Source organism: Coenobita brevimanus, chromosome 24 (assembly GCF_032717465.1).
Source record: "Coenobita brevimanus isolate Jiangsu-jjx chromosome 24, ASM3271746v2, whole genome shotgun sequence".
Taxonomy (NCBI): Eukaryota; Metazoa; Arthropoda; class Malacostraca; order Decapoda; family Coenobitidae; genus Coenobita; species Coenobita brevimanus.
Window position 1 is genome coordinate 745,001 of NC_136977.1, and position 21,744 is coordinate 766,744.

Below are 21,744 nucleotides of genomic sequence, written 5' to 3' on the forward strand. Positions count from 1 at the left end.
GGGAAAGGTGAGGGAGGGAGAATAAAATGCACTGATAAAAGAAAGAAAAAACAAGTGCAGAAACAAAAACAAACAATAACAGCAAACAATAACAACACTAACAAACAATAACAAACAACAGCAATAACAATAACAATACAAACAAACAGTAACAAACAACAACACTAGTTTCTGCTTGCCTGTGTTACTGTGTTTGTTTCTTTCTCTTATAATCCATGCTTACCAACCATCTTCTCTTCCCCTCTTTCTCTCTCCTCCTTTCCTACTCTCGTGCCCTTCCCCTCACTTCCCTCTCAAGGTGTGTAACAGGTGTGTGAGGGGAAGACACGGCTGGGTGTATACCGTATTATAACATCAGCAGCAGCAGCAGCAGCAGCAGCAGCAGCATCTAATCCTGTGTTGCCCCATGAAGAGCGTAGGAGCCCGAGGCTAAGCAAGTTGGTCCCGAAATTTAAGATGGGAGTGACCAGCCTCACGCATCCCTGAGCGGCACTACGTGAGCAACAAACCCCAACCACCCCATGGATATAAAACCTGCACAGGCTCAATCCGGTGGAAGCGCCATTATTGCCCACTAAACCACCAGACGCCATAATTTGTTTATATGGTTACCACCCATCGTAGTAAATGGTTTCCTGGGTTACAGGAAACCCTTTGGCTTGTCACTCAGTGTAGAGACCATAAGGCAGCACGACAGAGTGAGTGGATGATGGGCGCCCCCACCTACCACAAAAATCTATCTATATCTATCTATAAATCTTCAATACACACATATACACCTAATCTATGATGATGATGATGAAGAGAAGGTAGTGGACGAGAAGGACGAGGAGTGGCATGGGAGGATGGGGAGAGGAAGGGGAGGGGAGGGACGGAGGGACGGGACGGGAAAGGTAGGGAAGAAGGGGAAGGGAAGGAAGGGGAGTGAAAAAGAAGGGAACAGAAGGGAGGGGCGGGTGGAGGAGGGGAAGAGGTAGGGTGGGGAGAGGGAGGGGAGATAAAGCTAAGAAGATTAGTAATCTTCACAACCTTACTAAGTCATCCTCTTAGTCTTATCTCCCCCACCCAGACCCCTCTTTCTAACCTTATTTCTCTCTCTCTCTCTCTCCCTCCCTCCCTCACTCTCCTGTTACTCACTTCCATTCCCTCCTTTCCTTCCTCTTCCCCCTTCCTTCATTTCTCGTTCTTCTCTCCTTGCTCCCATTCTTCTCTCTCTCTTTCTCTCTCTCTTTACTCACCTCCATTCCTTCCTCTTCCCCCTTCCTTCATTTCTCCTTCTCTCCTTGCTCCCATTCTCTCTCTCTCTCTCTCTCTCTCTCTCTCTCTCTCTCTCTCTCTCTCTCTCTCTCTCTCGTGAATCATGTAAGGCGTCTTACTGCTAATAAACTAGGGGAGGAGAGGGAGGGGGGAGGGGAGGGTAGAGGGGAAAGGAGGGGGGGGAGACACGAGGGAGGACGGGAGGAGGAAAGTAAGGGGAAGGGGAGGGGGAAGGTAGAGGAAAAAGGAAAGAGGAGGGAGAAGGGAAAGTAGAGGAAAAGTAGAGGGGTAAGGAGGGCAAAGGGATGGGAACTGGAAAGGGGACGGGATGAGGCAGGAAGAAGGGAGGGGAAAAAGGGGGAAGAAGAGGGGAGAAGAGTTAAGGGACAAGGAAGAAGGGGAAAGGGAAGGATGAGTGGGGAAGGAGAGGGAAAGGGAGAGAGGAAGGGGTGGAAAGGGAGGGAGGGGAGGGGGAATGGGTAGATGGTGTGGGGAAGGGGAAGGGAGGGGAAAGATCCGTGACCACTCATTCCCCTCTGATCTTACCGCCCCTCCCCCTCCAATCAGTATTACTCCCGCCACATAAGGCATGACTCACTTTCTCTCTCTCTCTCTCTCTCTCTCACAGTTCCTTTTCACATTCCTATACATTTTTTCATAGTTTCTCTCTCTCTCTCTCTCTCTCTCTCTCTCTCTCTCTCTCTCTCTCTCCTGCTACCATCACATCAATTAACTGGGGTTTAGAGAGATACTGAGAGCGAAGATCAAGGTGTCACACAGAACGCATAAATCGCTAAGGAAGGTGTGCTACGGAGCTGCTAAGTCAAGGAAATTACGACTCCAGTAGGTTAAAAATGAAAAAGAAAAAATCACCCCCTACTCCTCCACGTCATCATCATCATCATCATCATCATCATCATCATCAGGACCTCTTTTCACCACCTATGGATGAGGTGATGATGATGATGATGATGAAGATGATGATAATATTAATAACCTATGGATGAGGTGGTGGTGGTGACTGATGATGATGATGATGATATGATGATGATAATAATGATAATAATAATAATAATAATAATAATAATAATAATAATAATGCCAACAATAGCTTTAACAAAAAAATAATAATAAAGGTCGGATATTACCAGAACGCAATAAAAAAAAAGGAAAATGACAATAGCGAGAGAGAGAGAGAGGGGGGGGGGCAATATCTGCAAGGACACGGCGATCCGAAAAAGACGTCAGGAATAGAAGAATGAGTGGGAGGGGAGGGGAGGGGAGGGGAGGGGAGGGGAGGGGGAAGGGCGAAGAGGGGACGGAAAGGAGAGAAAAGAAGAGAAGAGAAAGAGAGAGAGAGAGAGAAGGGAAAGAAGAGAATAAAAAGATGAGGCAATAAAAAGACAAAGGAAGGGAGTGACAGCAAAACACAGACGCCTTTCCCTCACGCATCAGCATCGCAGACCAGTGACGGCAGGAAAAAGTGAGAAGCAGAGGAGGAGGAGGAGGAGGAGGAGCAGGAGGAGGAGCAGGAGGAGGAGGAGGAGGAGGAGGAGGAGAAGAATGAGGAGAAGAAAAGAAAATAAGGAAAAAGAAAAGGAAGAAAAAGAAAAAAGAAATGGACGAGAAGACTGGCCAAGAAGGAGGAGGAAGATGGAAGAAAAGGAAAGGAGATAAGAAGACAGGAGAGACGAACAAGGGAGAAGAAAAAATTAGGGAAGGAAAGAAATATAAGAAGTACGAAACATAAGCAAAAAGAGAACGAGAACAACAGAAAATGGGATACATGTTAAGGGGGGGACTGATGAAATAGGGACAAGGACGAGACAGGAGGTAATCCATCCGTGGAGAGACAGGCGGAGGAAAAAGGAAAGGGGGGGGGAAGGAGAAGGAGGAGACAGGGAGGGAAGGAGATGGAGGAGAGAGAGGGTGGGCAGTAGATGGAGGAGAGACAGAGGGAGGGAAAGGGAGGAAGGGGAAGGAAAGTGAACTGGAGAAGAGAGAGGAATGGGAAAGGATGGGATGGAAGGGAAGGAATGGGGAAAAAAAGGAGAGGTGAGGAGAGAGAGGGTGTGAGGGGTGAGGGGGTGAGGAGAGAAAGGGTGAGGGGACGGAAACTGGACTACAGAGAAAAGGTAGAATAAAGAGGAGCAAAATAGGAGGGAAAATATTTAAGAAACTATAATTTACGCAGAAGTATGGAGAGGATGAGGGGAGGTGGAAAGGAAAGGGAGGGGGAAGGAGGAAGTGAAAGGGGGAAAGGGAAGGTGGGGGGAGAGAAGGAGAGAAAAGGGGAAAGAGAGGAGGCGAGAAGGGGAGGGGGAGGGAGAGAGGAAGGAGAAGAGGGGAAGGAGGGGAAAGAAGAAGATGTACGGAATCGGGTGGGCGAGAGGGAGGGGAAATGGAAGATGAAGACGATAAAGGATAAAGGGGGAGGGGAGGGCGGGCGAAGAAAACAGGAAATGGGAGAGGGGGAAGGAAGGAGGGGGGAAGACGGGGGAGGGGAAGGGGGAGGGGAGGAGAGGGAAGAAGCGTCACACTCCCACCATTACTCCTCACGCAGGGCAAAAAAAAAAAGCCAGTTGTCAAGGTGGAGTGATCCGGTGTAGGACAAGGGGGAGGGGGAGGAGAGGGAGGGGGAGGACAGGGGAGAGGGAGGATAGGGGGAGGGAGAGGACAGGGGAGAGGGAGGATAGGGGGAGGGAGAGGACAGGGGAGAGGGAGGACAGGGGAGAGGGAGGATAGGGGGAGGGACAGGACAGGGGAGAGGGAGGATAGGGGGAGGGAGAGGATAGGTAAAGGCACAGAACATGGAAGGGGAAAGGAGAGGACAAGGGGAGGGGGAGGATGGAGGAGAGAGAAGGGAGGGGTAGGGGGAGGATGGAGGAGAGAGAAGGGAGGGGTAGAGGGAGGAACGGGGGAGGGAGAAGACAGGGGAGAGGGAGAAGACAGGGGAGAGGGAGGAGTGGGGGAGAGAGAGTATCGGGGGAGGGGTAGATTAGAGGGAGAAGAAAGGGGTAGGGGGAGGAATGGGGGAGGGAGAAGACAGGGGGAGGGAGAAGACAGGGGGAGGGGAGGACTGTGGGTGGAAGACAGAGTACGACTGGAAGAGGGGGATAGGACAGGATAGGAAGCGGGGGAGGGGGAGTAGGGTAGGGGGAGGAGACAAGACAGGACAGGGACGTGGGGGGGATTTTGGGAGGGGACAGTGATGGTATAGGATAAGGTGGAAGGGGAGGATAGTGAGGGGAACGAATAAGGACTTGAGGCTTAGGTTAGGTTAAGTGTGGTTAAATTAAATTAGATTTGATTAGGTTAAGTTAGGTCATTTGGGTGAGTGGGTTGGGTTGGGCTGGGCTGGGTTGGGTTGGGTTGGGTTGGGTCGGGTCGGGTCGGGTTAGGTTAGGTTAGATTTGGGATGGGTTGGGTCATAGCGAGACTGATGCAGCAGAAGAGAGGGGAGAGAAGGATGTAATATGAGAGCGAGGAATGTAAGAGAAAGAGAGAGAGGAAGAGAGGAAAAAGGTAAGAGTGGAAGAAGGGTGTGGACAAACAGGTGAGGAAGGGGTGAGGGAAGGTGAGATGGAGAAGGGGGGGTGGAGAGGGGTGAAGGGAGGAAAGAGAGAGAGGGGTGAAGGGAGGAGAGATAGAGAGGAGGTGGAGAGGGGTGAAGGGAGGAAAGAGAGAGGGATGGAGAGGAGTGGTCAAGTTAACAAGATATTACAAGTCCCTCTCACACAGATACGGGGTGAGGCAAGCAATAATTTGAGGCGCGAGATAAGGCGGCGCTCACATAATGATAAGGCAGTCGCTCTACGGGAGGGGAGGGGGCAGAGGAGCGGTGTGGTGGGGGGAGGGGGAAGGATGTAAGAGTGATGTGTGGTGGAGGGGAGAGGAAAGGGGTAGGGGTGTGTGAGGGAGGGAGAGGAAACAGGATGGAGAGGGGAGTGGTGGGGGATGGGAAGGATGCAAGAATGATTTGTGATGGGGGAAGGGTAAAGGATGTGAGAGGGTGGGGGGGAAAGGAGAGGGAGAGGGAAAGGGAAAAGGATAATAGGGGAGGGAAGGGAAAAAAGGGGAAGGGAAAGGTGGGGAAGAGAGGATGGGGGAGGGGAAAGAGATGCAAAGGGCAGACAAAAAATACCTGTAGGTGAGATGGGCTGGGATAGGTGGGATGGAGGCAGAATAGGAAGGAACGAGAGAGAGAGAGAGAGAGAGAGAGAGAGAGAGAGAGTAAGGTATTGAGGTGGGTGTGGCAGCAAGGTGGAGGCAGGGACAGTTAGACAGGCATATATGATCATACCAGGTCAGTTAGAATTTAATAACCACCTTAAGGATGAAATAATACCAGGGCCGATTAGGAGACAACTATACCCCTATACTCAAATTTTGGTACCTATGGGCTTAAATTTTCGTCAATATTAAATAAAAAACACATATACTTTTGTCTCATACCATACACCATGACCATATACCACATTTTTTTAAAAGCACACCACTAAAATTCATACCAGGTCTGTTATTGCTGCTTTACCATACCACTTAAGTCATACCCACCTTACACAATACCAGTACACATCATCCTATCACACACACACACACACACACACACACACACACACACACACACACACACACACACACACACCTTATCAGCCACAATCACCACAAATCTGGCTGCTGTCACCCCATCTCTTAATCAACACACACCTGCTACCGTACCACTTACCATATACCCATGGTGTGTGTGTGTGTGTGTGTGTGTGTGTGTGTGTGTGTGTGTGTGTGTGTGTGTGTGTGTGTGTGTGTGTGTGTGTGTGTGTGTGTGTGTGTGTGTGTGTGTGTGTGTGTGTGTGTGTGTGTGTGTGTGTGTGTGTGTGTGTGTGTGTGTGTGTGTGTGTGTGTGTGTGTGTGCAAGAATCAGAAAAAAAAGAGGAAGCATAAATTCAATCACACAAAGAAAAGGATGGGACTAGCAGAGATTGAAGGGAGGAAGAAAGAAAAGGAGAATAAAGGAAGAGGAGGGACGAGAAGAGGAAGAAGAGGAGAGGGAGGAAAGGGAGAAGGGGAGGGAGGGAGTGAAAAACAAGAAGAAAAGTGGAAATGGACAGAAGGAGGGCCTGGAGGGGTGTGAAACTGAAGGAGAAGGAAGGAAAGACGGAAGAACAGCAACAAGAAGGAAGGAGAAAAGAGGGAGAGGAAAGAATGAAAGGAGAGAAGGAAATAAGGTAGAGGAGAGAAGGAAAGAAGAGAGAGGAGAGCAGGAAAGAAGGGAGAGAAGGTGAGAAGGGAGGGAAGGAGAGGCACAGGTGACGACCCGACATGGTTAACCTGGTGTCCGGAAATGCCTGCCTCCTTCCCCCTCTTCCTACTCCCCTCCCTCTCCTCCCCCTCCACTCCCCTCTCCCCTCCCTCTAAATTTTATGTTCCCCCTTTTGCTTCTCACGCTCCCTTTATTGTTCTTTCTCCTCTATTCCCCCCTCCCCCTCCTACCTGTCCTAACTCCACCTGTTCCTCCCTTTCCCCTACTTCCTCCCCTCACCTGTCCCTTCCCCTTCCCTCCCCTTATTCACCTATCAATCTCTCCACTTCCCCTCTCTCATTATTACCTAATTTCGCTTTTCCCTCCCCAACACTCTCCCCTATTTTGTTCCTACTCTTCCCCTAACTTCTTATGGTTACCTACCCACGCTTTCTCTCTCTCACTCTCTCTCTCTCCTTCCGGCTGTACTCCACCTTCTCGTAAAGCTCTCCTGAATGTCACTCGTTCTCCTCCATGTCCCTCCCTTAATCCCCCCTCTCTTATTCCCTCTTCCCTCCACTCCCCTCATTCCCCTTTCCTCCCCTCTTCCCTCATTCCCCTTCCCCCCCTCTCCCACATCCTTCACCTCCTCTCTTTTCCACTCTCCCTCTTCCTTTGCTAAAATTACCATCCTTTTACCCTCTTGCTTTACTATCTTTGACTCAGAGTGAAGATATCAAAATAACAGTAATAGTAATAGCCTTCCCTTCTACAAAACAGCATCTACTACTACTACTACCACTATTACTACTATCATTACTACTACTACTACAACTACAACTACGACTGTTTTTCCTGCACTCCTCCACTCTGTACTCTCCTCTCTTGCTTACTTCTCCACTCAACTGCTCCTCTCCCCTCCAAGTGCTCTCAGCTCCCCATCTCTCTCTCTCTCTCTCTCCTTCCATACCTCACATATCCCTCGACTTATCTCCCACCTCTTCCCCATCACCCCACTCCCCTCCCCATCTTCCTCTACGTCTACCCCCCACCACAAAAGCTCCCTCACCCTCTCACTAACTCACATTTCTCTACCCCTCCATCCCCCTGCCCCTCCCCCCACCACAAAACCAGTCTCCCCCTACCCCCCCATCGCTCCTGACGACCTCCTCACCTCCTCTTCCGCCCCCCACTATTGCCCAACACCTCCCCCTACCTCTCCCCCACCTTCCCTTCCCCCCACCCCCTCTCTTATTCATTTTTCCTTCATAACTCTTTATTATTTATCCTACCTTTAACTTAACTTTTCAACCTCTTCACTACGATCAAGTATTTTATATTTCTCGTAACTACAAGACGATTTGATTCCTCCTGCGACCAAAGTTACGACCTATCCTACGTTACGACCTAAATTACAACCTCGGAACCACCACTAGACAACCTTACTCATGCTACGAAATACCGTAACTTACAAATCATCTTAAGTTACAACCCCCCAAGTTACAGCCTCTCAAGTTATAACCCCTCATGTTACAGCCACTGAAGTTACAACCCCCCAAGTTACAGCCACTGAAGTTATAACCCCTCAAGTTACAGCCTCTCAAGTTATAACCCCTCAAGTTACAGCCTCTCACGTTATAACCCCTCACGTTACAGCCTCTCAAGTTATAACCCCTCAAGTTAGAGCCTCTCAAGTTATAACCCCTCAAGTTACAACCTACCTATAAGGTTTTAAACCCTTCCCTACGATGACGCGCCATTCATCATCATCATCATCATCATAATCACCATCATCATCATCATTATCATCATCATCATCAACTTTTTACTTAAACTGGTGATTTTTTTTAGCTAGGAACAGCCCCTCGTAGTGAAGGGGTTGGTGAAAGATAATACTCTTATTCTTGTCGGTTGAGGAAGCTCCCTAACACCTTTTCACTTGCGATTTATTTTGCTTAATACACCTTTCCGTCCTCCTCTGTGTTACGTGAATCGTCCCAGTACCGCCATGCGCTACATGAATAACGTACAAAAGGATATTAACCACCCATACCCAAAAAATAAATCGCTAAGGAAGAGGTGTTAGGGAGCTTCCTTAGCCGACGAGACTACGAACTTAGAATTAACCTCTCCACGTCTCTCTCTCTCTCTCTCTCTCTCTCTCTCTCTCTCTCTCTCCTAAGTCGAATCAAGCCGTCTAGATTTGCTTGTGTGCGTGCAAGCAAATATTTCAAGAACTGCCAACACACACGCAAACGCACTCAGAGTTGTTTTCAATACTACACACACACACACACACACACACACACACACACACACACACACGTCCATAAATACACACATAAACTAAAATGGGAAGTAGGCATGCACATAAAACCAACACACTTCACCATTTCACACACACACACACACACACACACACACACACACAATGGTGACGCAAACTTTATCTATCTATATCCTTCTATCTATGCTTTACTTTTTTTACGCACCTGAACAATGAATTATTTCTCTCTCTCTCTCTCTCTCTCTCTCTCTCAGAGCCGAGTGTGAGTTTGGGAGATCGATATCGTACAGTACGTTATTTTATGGGCTACGGTACGAAAGTGACTAGAGGTTTGTTTACTAAATATATATTTTAACAATGTGTGGTTTGTTGATATAGTTGATATTATTATTATTATTATTATTATTATTATTATCATTATTATTATGAATATTATTGTTAATTAATTTATCACTACCCCGTAGCTACTACAATTACCACGTGATGATGATGCACTCTATCAATGACATTACTAGCATTAGTGGAGGAGGAGGAGGAGGAGGAGGAAGAGGAGGGTTAGCCAGTAAATCAGTTAAAAAGGGTACTCTCTATAAAGTCGATAATCTCACCCATTTTACACACACACACACACACACACACACACACACACACACACACACACACACACACACACACAACACTTCCTGTACGTAAATAAACACACCTACCTTTAATTACACCTGTCTACCTGTCTATCCACCTACCTACCTATTATTCTTAGTACGCACGAACACCCAATTATTTATCCATATCTTCGTCTGTCTGTCTGTCTGTTATTGGATATGCATATACACCTTTCTGTATCACCTATCTATCTATCTACCTATCTCTAGTCTATTTAGAAGCAACAGAATCTTCAACACTAAATTTCTCCTCCCGAATTATAAAAACACATTCTTACTATACACATTTTTTGTCGTCTGAAGGCAGTACAATCTCCAAGTAAATTAAACATATACTTACTATATAAGGCTTCATTCAACACTTCTACATCAGACCCGTGTGTGTGTGTGTGTGTGTGTGTGTGTGTGTGTGTGTGTGTGTGTGTGTGTGTGTGTGTGTGTGTGTGTTTCATAATAGCATGTGTACTTGAAAATCTGTGTGTACTCCCCCCCCTCTCTCTCTCCAATGGCAACTAAAATAAAAACTAATCCAATTTCTCTCTCTCTCTCTCTCTCTCTCTCTCTCTCTCTCTCTCTCTCTCTCTCTCTCTCAGTACGTACGTGTGGTGGTGGTGGTGGTGATGGTGGTTGTTGTTGTTGTGGTGGTGGTGGAGGTAGTGGTGGTTGTGGTGGAGGTGGTAGTGGTTGGGGTTCAAAGGGGTTCCACTAAGCACACAAAGACAGACAGAAGAAGGGTTACATTGCGATCTATTTACACAACTGCTCCTACAACAACAACAACAACAACTACTACTACTACTGCTATTACCATTATTATTATTACTACTACTACTATTACCATATCTACGGCTACTACTACTACAATTGCTACTACTACTACCTACTACAGAGAATAATATTAAATTTTTCACCCTATGTCAAGGTGAATAATAGGAAAGGACCCAAAAGGCATATCTTGTACCCCACCCCCCTGACCTAACCTAACCTAACCTTCCTAGATAGGTTAGGGCAGAGAGCTGAGCCGTGTCTAAGTTAGGTGACAGATCTACACTTGGCTGGGTTCAATTGGGCTCAAGTTAGGTCAGGTAGGGTTAAGTTAGGTTAGGTTAGGTTAAGTTAGTTTTAGATTAAGTTAAGGGATGATAAGTTAGATTGGGTTAGTGATTTTCTCCATCTAGTTATTAAATATTTTCGGTCATTCATCTTCACATAGGTTGATTTATACAGACACGGCCGAATACGCAACAACTTCTCCTTAGTGATTTAGTTTTTATGATCATCCTTTCATCCAGTAATAAACTCTAATCACCCCTTATACAGAACCCTCACAGGCTCAATCCAGCGGGAGTTGGCGATATGGTTACCTCCCAGAGTTGTAAATAGCTTCCTGACTGAGAGGAAATACAGTAATTTGGCCAATGCAGTACTACATCGAGTGAGTGAATGGTGGGCGTCTCAGTGTACGAGAATACACCTTGATATTAAGTTGTTGTTGTTATTATTATTATTATTATTATTATTCTATATTATTATTATTATTATTATTATTATTATTATTACCAGTACTATTATTTTAATACCAATATAATTCCTCAGTAACATACTCATAGAAGGAAATATCAAAGAGTAAACCAAATAAATCGCTAAATAGAAGGAGTTACGATACCTGCCAACGAGAATGCGTACCATCACCCTTATCTATGTTATTCTTATCATTAACCAATCATTACTGGCCTAATTACCCCTACTACCGATCTAATTATCCCTATTAATTACTGATGCAAGCAATTTAAGTAACAGGGGAGCACAAGAATTTTTAATACAGAAGAAGGATGTGTCAAATTTATGCGAGTCTTTTTTCATCATGCAATCCATTCATCAATTAAAGATATCAATTATTCATGCAAATTAACCCTTTCATTACGAGGCTGAGCTGAAAAAATGTGCATGGGGTCAGCAATAATAATAATAATAATAATAATAATAATAATAATAATAATAGTAATAATAATAATAGTAATAATAATAATAATAATATAAAAAAAGCAGTTACACATCTTCAAAACACACACACACACACACACACACATTTACGTTCACTATTTTCACTCCAATATAAAAACGAAATTGTAAAAAGGGAAGATAAATACGAATATATATACGAAAAATAAACTAGCAATAAATACATACAAGAAAATAAATGTATATACAGTAAATAAACAAAATAAACAATACATGACTAATAAAAAAATCTTTATAGAATTAAATGCTCTCTCTCTCTCTCTCTCTCTCTCTCTCTCTCTCTTTAAGGAAACCATCCCAGACCAACCTAACGCCTGCCAACAAACGATTCATTTTATTCACACCTGTTAGCTATAAATTTACTGATGGCTACAAAAATAATAAGTTTGTTATCATTTATATCTTTACCTCGATAAACAGATAAATGATAGATAATTAGATAGATAAACAGACAGACACAGGTAGATACACAAATAAACACAGGTAAATAGCAAGATAGACAGGTAGACAGATAGACTGATAACAAATTTTTGAATATAGATGCAAACATATATAAATTGTGTGAGAGAGAGAGAGAGAGAGAGAGAGAGAGAGTCGCCCCAGTACTGAATGACTTCATTAATGGTGAATTGGAGGTAGAGTGAATGATGAATAAGGAGTGAATAAGTGAATGATTAAGAGACAGCTTTACAAGGCGGCGATTGAGGGTAATTTTAAGACAAATATGAAGGGTGTGCTGTGGCTACGAATGGTTAATTCTCTCTCTCTCTCTCTCTCTCTCTCTCTCTCTCTCACACACACACACACACACACACACACAAGGACAGCGATCATGTCAATATACACTTCCGAACACACACACAGCGGCGAGGTACACACGGCTACTTAGGCACGTACATGCACAAGCACTACTATCCAAGGTACACGCACACAAAGCTTCTTACACACACACACACACACACACACACAATAATAACAAAGCATACAAGAAAACAAACACATAATCTCCGTTTTCTTTCTAAGTCTCCATTTTCTGTTTTATATATTTCTCTTTGTTCTGATTCTCTCCAAAAATATTCGTTCTTTATTCAATATTTTTATTCTTTATCTTTATTATAACTTATTGTAGGCCATTTTAAACTTTCTCTCTCTCTTTTTTTATATTTTCGCTTTATTTTCTGTTTGTTTTTTTTTTGTTTTTTTGTATTTAATTTTACTTATTAAAATTTCTCTTAATAATGCCTGTTTAAAAAATTTTCTTCCTTTCAATAATTCACGTCATTTTTTTCCTGGTAATGGGCTGTTTATTTTTTTAATTTGTTTGTATATTTATGTTTTATTTTATTGGTTTATTTATTTATTTAATCGTATGTTTAATTACTTATTTCCCCTCCTTATAAGTTCTTTATTTTCTCCCTATTTATTCATCCTTACTTTTACTCCCTAAATCTTACTATTAATATTCCAGCTAGTTTTAAAATTTCCTTCTGTTACCCTATTCTTTCTTCTTCGTATTTTAATCTCTCTCTCTCTCTCTCTCTCTCTCTCTCTCTCTCTCTCTCTCTCTCTCTCAAATTTATTCAGTTATATCGTTACTTATATGCTTTTCTCTTGCTTTATCATTCTTTACTCTGCCTTAATAAAACGAATATATCTCTATCTAAAATTATTTCTTTTACGCAGTTTTTTATTGCCTGCTTTACCATCCCTTTATTAATATCGTCCCTTTTTAATTTTATCACATTTATATTCAGTCATTTTGCTTCATTTATTAATCTATACATACATAAATACATACACACATACATATACATAAATACATACACACATACATACATACATACCCACAAGCACTTACATACATATACATACATACAAATACACATACACATACATACATATACAGTATACAAACACATACTCAATTTTTTCACTCACTTGTCATTCCTCTATTATCGTCTTCGTTTTATATTTCCTCTAATTTTACTTTCAGTTCTCCTATTTGCTTTACCATTTCTTTATCACAAACGTTCTTTTTTATTATCCATATTTTTACATTTATAGTGTTTCTTTATTTTACAGTTATTTCATTCTTCCTCGTCTAGTTCCTCCATTTTTTTCATTCAATTATTCAGCACGCCTCTCCATGTTCTATATTCTTCGTTTTCTGTTTCATTCACTTTCACATTCATCCTTCCTTCTATTCATTCCATTCCTCGTCTTCTATTTCCTCTGTTTTAATATTTACTTTCTCCTTTTTCTGGTTTGTTTTTGGCATATCTGTATTACTGTCTCTGTTTTATAATTTTCTGGCCTTTTATTGTGTTGTTCTCCTCTGTTCCCCTTCTTTATGTGTGCAACCGTGCAACTGCGGTGAATATTGACATACAAGAGGTGTGCACTGTTCCCCGCCCACACAAGCAAACTACGCACACATACGTATACACACAATGAATACACACGAGCATAAATATTCATATGCTTGTTTGCACACACACACACACACACACACACACACACACACACACACACCACACCACACCACACCACACCACACCACACCACAACACAAAGGCGCGCACAAACAGTCACATACGCATATAAATTTTCACAAATAAACGCACCTATTGATGTACAGGGGGCGTGCAAAAGACCCCGCCCTCACACACGCTATGCACGCATATACACGCACACGCACAAAACCCGCGCACATACACACATAATAAACACAAGCCTGCTTACATACACAAACACGCACCCACTAGCCACACACACGACACGACTACACGCACGCACATGATATCGCTAAGCATACTAAACACTCGTACGCACAAACACACACACACGTACGTTATTGGTCACTTCTCACTTCCCTTTTCCCCCCTCATCATTCCCAACCCTCTCTTCCTTCCCTTCCTCCCCACATCTCACTGACTCTTCCCCTTTCCCTCCCTTCCCCTAGCCTTCCATCTCCTTTCCTCCGACCCTCATTTACCCATCCCATCCCTCTCCTAGTTCTCCTTCCCCTCCCTTCCTCTCCCCTTCTCCATTCCTTCCCCTTCCCACTCCCACCCTTCTTCTCTCACTCCTCGCCCTACAACGCTAGTGCCTCCAATCTTACTAAAGGATTCTCTCTCTCTCTCTATTGATTCCCTGCCACTACCTCAGTCATTTCAAATTCTGCGAGAAAGTGAATGGACAGGCAGTATGAATGGTTTGTTCCCTCTCTCTTCCCCCCTCCCTCCTCTCTCTCCCCCTCCCTCCCTCTCTCTCTCTTTCCTCTCTTCCCTGTCCCCCCGTCTATGCCTCTTGCCTCTCTCCATGCCATTCCTCTTGTCCTCTCTCTCTCCCTCTCGTTCTCATTTTCCTCCTCCCTCCTTTCTCCACCCGTCCCCTTCCTTTCATCTACTTCCCTTTTTTCTCTTCCCCTTTTTCTTCTCGTTCTGTCTTTTGTCTTTGCCCTTTCCTTTCCTCCCATCTCTCTCCACCTCACCCCTTCACCATCCCCTACTCTCACTCCTCTTCCACCCTCTCCCCTTCCTGTCTCTCCTCTCTCACCCCATCCCTTACCCCTGTCCTCGCCTCTCCTCCCCTCGATGCCTTCCCCTCCCCTCTCCTCCCTCCTTCCCCTCCCCAAGCTGCTAATATTAGTTTAGTTCGTGTGTCACCTTTTAAGCAGCAAACCATGACGTGAGTTTCAATACCAGACTGCTTCTATATCTGCTATAATATTTAGCAATGATGTCTAGTTCTATATCTGCTATAACACTGATTTCATCTATATCTGCTATAATATTGACTTTAGCAGTGATTTCTTCTTCTATATCTGCAACCAACCTTGCCAGAGAAGTAAATAATCTGTTCATTCATTAACCCCTTAACTACGAGGGCTTGATGTCTGGTCCTTCTCATTAATGGTGTGGCGTAATGTCAACAAAACCCCACGCGTTCATTCATTAAAGGTACGGCGTAATGTCAACAAAACCCACGTGTTCATTTTTAACAGGTATGGTGTGATGTAAACAAAAACCCACGTGTTCATTCATTAAAGGTATGGCGTAATGTCAACAAAACCCACGTGTTCATTCATTAAAGGTACGGGGTAATGTCAACAAAACCCACGTGTCCATTAATTACAGGTATGACTGCTTTTTAACTATGAATCTAAGCCGTATTCTAGGTAGCATAAAAAGCTCCGTAACATCTCTTCCTAAGAGATTTAGTCTGCATATTACACCTAAACATTTTCTTGCATTCATTCAACTGGGAGGCTTTAGTGGCTTAAGACAACACAGCAGCCCTCATCCATTCCAGAGCACTTCTTCGTTACTAGCATCATATTCGAGTAGTGCTAATCTTTTGCTAAAGCCCAAGATTCATGACAGATGGAAATTCTTACGTCAAGTTAAACTGAACAGAGTGTACGTGTCTTCACCACACGAGATAAAAAATTCTCTCTCTCTCTCTCTCTCTCTCTCTCTCCCTCCCTCCCCTCCCTCCCTCTCTCTCTCTCTCTCTCTCTCTCTCTCTCTCTCTCTCTCTCTCTCCCTCCCTTCCTCCCTCTCTCTCTCTGGCACGCACTTGCCCTGATACTATGCTTGGCTATGATACTATGCCTATATTTACCGAGTTTCCTCTTGTGGCCATGACGTACGCAGATATAAACCCAAATATTCTCTCTCTCTCTCTCTCTCTCTCTCTTTCTAGCAACATCTTCACTACGATGACTACATGTGCGCATTCATTCATAAAACAAGAATTACAACTCTCATTCATTCCTAACGTAAATTAATACCGTTCACTACTAACGTAAACAAATAACACGTGCTTCCTTGATTATGAGGTAAACAAATAACACGTGCTTCCTTGATCATGAGGTAAACAAATAACACGTGCTTCCTTGATTATGAGGTAAACAAATAACACGTGCTCACTTCATGACGTAAACAAAGCCACGTGTTAATTCATTCATAACATCAACAAACTACATACGCTGATTCATTCATTTTCTCAACTTGATACACAATCTTCATTCACTACACACACACACACACACAGACACACACACACACACACACGCACACAGACACAGACACAGACACACACACACACACACACACACACCTCACATTCCTTCCACGTCCACATTATTTCTATTAAATTTAGGAGACTTCGAGTTCTTGAGTTAGATATTCGTTCCCTAGCACCTATTCCTTAGCGATTTATTTTTGGATATGGTTGATTAATATCCTTTTGTACGTTATTTATGCACGATATGGCGATGTTAGAAGGATATATATAACAGAACACAACAGTAAGGTGTAATAAAGAAAATAAATCGCCTACGAAAAGGTGTTATGGCCTCGGAGATTCTTTCTAGATTGCTGGATATAGCGTAAAGAATATTAATGCAAATGTTCAAAGATGTAGTGAATGAACAAATGAAAAAGTTCACGGAGTAGTTCGTGTGTGTGTGTGTGTGTGTGTGTGTGTGTGTGTGTGTGTGTGTGTGTGTGTGTGTGTGTGTGTGTGTGTGTGTGTGTGTTGTGAGTGTATCTGTCTGTCTGTATGCGTGTGTGTATCGCCCAAAACACACACGCACACACTAAAAAACGTACACAATAAAGACAGAGGCATTACGGTAGGGGTATTTAAGTGTTCGGGTACAATTTGTGAGTGTGGTTAATTGGCAGGGTGGACGAGGGGAATCACACTGGTTAATGGGTGAGGAGAAAAAAAGACACCATTACTCTCTCTCGTTACGGGGAGGGCAGGGTGAGGGTAGGGGGAGAGGGGAGAGAGTGATAGGTGAGGGGTAAGTTGGGGAGAGGGGAGAGTGATGGGTGAGGGGTAAGTTGGGGAGAGGGGAAAGGCAGAGGGGGAGGGGGAAAAGGGAGAGGATAGAGAGTGTGATGAGTGAGAGGTAAGGTGGAGGGGGAGGGGAAAGGGAGAGGAGTGAGGGGAAAGGAAAGGTAAGGGGAAAGTCGAGAGGACAGAGAGTAAGGTGGAGAGGACAGAGAGTAAGGTGGAGAGGGTAGAGAGTAAAGTGGAGAGAGGAGAGAGAGTGAGGAGGAGAGGGGAGATGGTTACCTGGAAAGGGGAGGAAAAAGTGAGGGGAAGGGAGGGGTAAGAGGTGAGGTGAAGTCAGGAGAGAGGGAGGGTGAGGGAAGAAGGTACAGGGGGAGACAGGGGAGAGAGAGAATGATTGAGAAGGAAGGGAGAGTTTGGTAGAGTGGGGAGGGAGTGGGGAGAGAGGTGAGTGGAGATTAAAGAGAGAGAGAGAGAGAGAGAGAGAATGGGGCAGCCAGAAAAAGGGACAGGCCTGGATCCAAGCACAGACACTCCCCCCACCCCCCTACACACACACACACACACACACACACACACACACACACACTCTAAGTCACTATACATGTACACACACACATATACCTACCTGACCTCTCTCTCTCTCTCTCTCTCTCTCTCTCTCTCTCTCTCAAAATCCTGCTCTCTTATGAAACAAACTACTTTTTCTTCTTTTCTTCCTTATTTGTCAAAGCAATTACTTAAAGATTATTTTTCATTTTGTAAGGTACTTGTACTAATTTTGTAAGACCTGTGGAATTGTGTGTGCGTGTGTGTGTGTGTGTGTGTGTGTGTGTGTGTGTGTGTGTGTGTGTGTGTGTGTGTGTGTGTGTGTGTGTGAAAGAGAGAGAGAGAGAGAGAGAGAGAGTACATGTAAGTGTAATTATGTATGTTGCAAGCACACACACTGGGTAGCCTGATAGTACATTGGGGTCACCTGCATAAAGGTTACTAGGCTGCCTCTCTGTACTACACACACACACACACACACACACACACACACACATTCACAATCTCTTACTACCTTTCATTCTCTCTCTCTCTCTCTCTCTCTCTCTCTCTCTCTCTCTCTCTCTCTCTCTCTCTCTCTCTCACCTATCACCATTTTAATCACACCTCTGCCACTTCCGCTGTCACCTGTTGATTAAATCCCCTCTTCCTCTCTCCTCTTTTTTTCCCCCTCACTCCACTTCCTCTATACTTTCCTCCTCCCTCTCTTCCCCTCATTCTTTCCTCACTCCCTCTATTCTTCTCTGTTCCTCATCTTCCATTTCTCTCCCCTCTTCCTTCTTTCCCAATTTTCCTTTCCTTCCCAGTCTCGTTCTTCCCCTCCCCCTCTCTCTAACCCCTTATCGTCTCCAAAAACTCCTCCTCTCATCGCACCATCTCCCCTCCTCCGCCTCCTCCCATCTCCCCTCCCCCTTCCAGCTAATCACCACCCTCCCCCAATTAACTCCCTTCCCCTTAACAACCCTCCTAATGTCCCAGTCAACAATAGAGTTACTCCGGTCAACATCTCACTCGCTTCATCAGGTATCAGCCGCACTGCTTGTTAAGTCACTCAGTTCAATGGTTATGTGATGAGGTGGATGGATGGATGGATGGATGAATGGATGGATGGTTGGTAGGTGGGTTGGGTTGGATGTATGGATGGATGGCGGGTTGGGATGGATGGATGGATGGATGGTTGGCTGGTGGGTTGGGATGGATGGATGGATGGTTGGTTGGTTGGTTGGTTAGTGGGTGGGTGGGTGAATTGGGTTGGATGGATGGATGGATGGATGGTTGGCTGGTGGGTTGGGATGGATGGATGGATGGATGGTTGGTGGGTGGGGTGGGGTGGGTTGGATGGATGGATGGATGGATGGATGGATGGATGGATGGTTGATGGGTGGGTTGGGATGGATGTATGGATGGATGGTTGGTGAGTGGGTTGGGATGGATGTATGGATGGATGGATCACTCCTATTCATACATCACACACTAATTACCACACTTATAATTAACCAGTTATCAAAATTAACATAAACAGACCATCCAGTTAATTACCCAGGCCTGCCATTACTTTTAGCCCCATTAGTAATTAGCCAGTCAGTCTGTTAGCCAGTCAGTGGGTCAGACAGGCAATGGACCAGTTAACTCTCTCTCTCTCTCTCTCTTCCCTCATCCTTAACACTCAAAGGTTTAATTAGGCAAATAAACCAATGAAATCTGAGTGCTGTGTTGGGAGAGGGGAAAGAAAAGAGCGGAAGAGAGTAGAGTGGAAAGAGGGGAAGAGGAGGAGGGGGAGGGGAGAGAGAGCTGGAGGAGGGGGAACAGAAAGAGAGGACGGGGAGGGAGAGGGAAAGAGAAGGAAGTGTGTGTGTGTGTGTGTGTAGAAGGGAAGTGAATGGAGTGCATGGGAGAAAAAATAAATAAATATAAATATAAATAAATATTAAGATGGGAGGAAGCTCGAGAGAAAAGAGGAGAGGGAAAGAGAATAAGAACACGCGATAAGAGGGAAAAGAGAAAAGAGAGGGAGAATAAAAGAGAGGAAGAGAGGAGGAACAGCCACTCTTGATAACCTTCCACCTCACCACATCCTGTCCCAATTTCCCCCACACCTACACATCCCCCAACCCCACACCTGCATCCACACACCTGTCCACACCTGATTTACACATACACACACACGTCACACCTATACCTAAACACACCAACCCTACACATCCCTAAATCTTTACCCACATCCATTCACATATCCCACACCTGTCAACACACCTACACCCCAACCCAACACCCCTGCATTCTACACACCCCACACCTGTCTACACAATTGCACCCCACCCGTAACCAACACCCCAACACCTGCACAACACCCCCACCCACACCAACCACAAATTTCACCCCCACATACCCGACATCTTCACCCTCTCCCACACCCCACCACATCCTATCCTATTTTCCCTTCACCACATAACTATCCACATCTCCACTCCACATACCTGCATTATTACCACTCCACACCTACTACCACAACTACAACCACCACGACCATTAGTCAACAACACAACCACTATAACCACCATCATCACAATGCTACCAGAACCACACCTACCACAACAAATACCACCACCACCACAATCACCACCACCATCACTCTACCAGCATCCCCCCGTTCAGGTGCACTCAACGACCTTGCCACGGCGCGCACCACCACCACAATTGCACCATCACCATTACCACACTCACCCGACCTCTCTCTCTCTCTCTCTCTCTCTCTCTCTCTCTTATTATTATTATTATTATTATTGTCATCATCATCATCATCATCATCATCATCATCACTTTATCTGTTAATCTCAAACTCCATCACCATCTATCTATTCATCTATCTATCTACCTACAAATCTCACTCCACTTACACATGAATATTAACAAGCTTCCTTTCCCCTTCTTTCTCATCATCATCATCATCATCATCATCGTCATCACCATCATCATCATCTCCCCGTCCCCCGCCCACCCCCAGCACCACTAGCCCGGGAAATTACCCCCGTACACACACCCATTCATACACGTACACGCCATGTGCAGACGGCCATAAAAGACGATGTTTGCATGTACGAAAATAGATGACTTACATGATACCTTTATTACTCACTTGATGAATAAATATACTATGATATATATAAAAATTTCATTATTATTATTATTATTATTATTATTATAAATACAAATTAAAATTATAGTATTAACTGCAACAAAACAATACAGAAGGTAATTAAGAAAGTAATAATCTGTATTGACCGTATTAATAACTGATGATTAACAATAATATTAATAACAATATTATCACTATTATTATTATTATTATTATTATTATTATTATTATTACAAAAATATTAGAGTATTTAATAATAAAATAATAATAACCCCCAACTGGCAATTATAATATACAGGTAATACTGGAACAGGTAACAATTAGATACCTGAGAATGCCCACGCTGTCATTATTATTATTATTATTATTATTATTATTATTTATAAAAGGGTACCGAAACTAACCGTATTTGTATAAAGGCAATAACCAATACTCTCTCTCTCTCTCTCTCTCTCTGCCTGGAAACAGAGGGAGAAAACTGCAGTAGATCCGGTTTGAGTTGTGGTCTGCGGAGGGGGGCAGGGGGACAGGAGAGGGGAGGGTGGAAGGAGGGAGAGGGGAGAGGGGAAGAGGCCGGAAGGGAGGGGAAGAGGGAGAAGGGGGGGAAGACAGGAAAGGGATGGAAGGGGAAGTGAGGAGGAGGAAGGAATAAACAAATGTGACGAGAAAGAAAAGAACAGGATGGAAGATCATTAAGAAAGAGCATCAATAATAATAATAATAATAATAATAATAATAATAATAATAATAATTCCATAATTATTATTATCCTTAGTAATAA

At 44.2% G+C, this 21,744-nt stretch overlaps 1 protein-coding gene across 1 annotated transcript in view; it reads right to left on the reverse strand.

Annotated features, from left to right (window-relative positions):
* Positions 1-21,744, reverse strand: part of LOC145393465 (transcriptional coactivator YAP1-like) — a 156,921-nt gene that overhangs the window by 32,439 nt on the left and 102,738 nt on the right. The window lies entirely within an intron of this gene.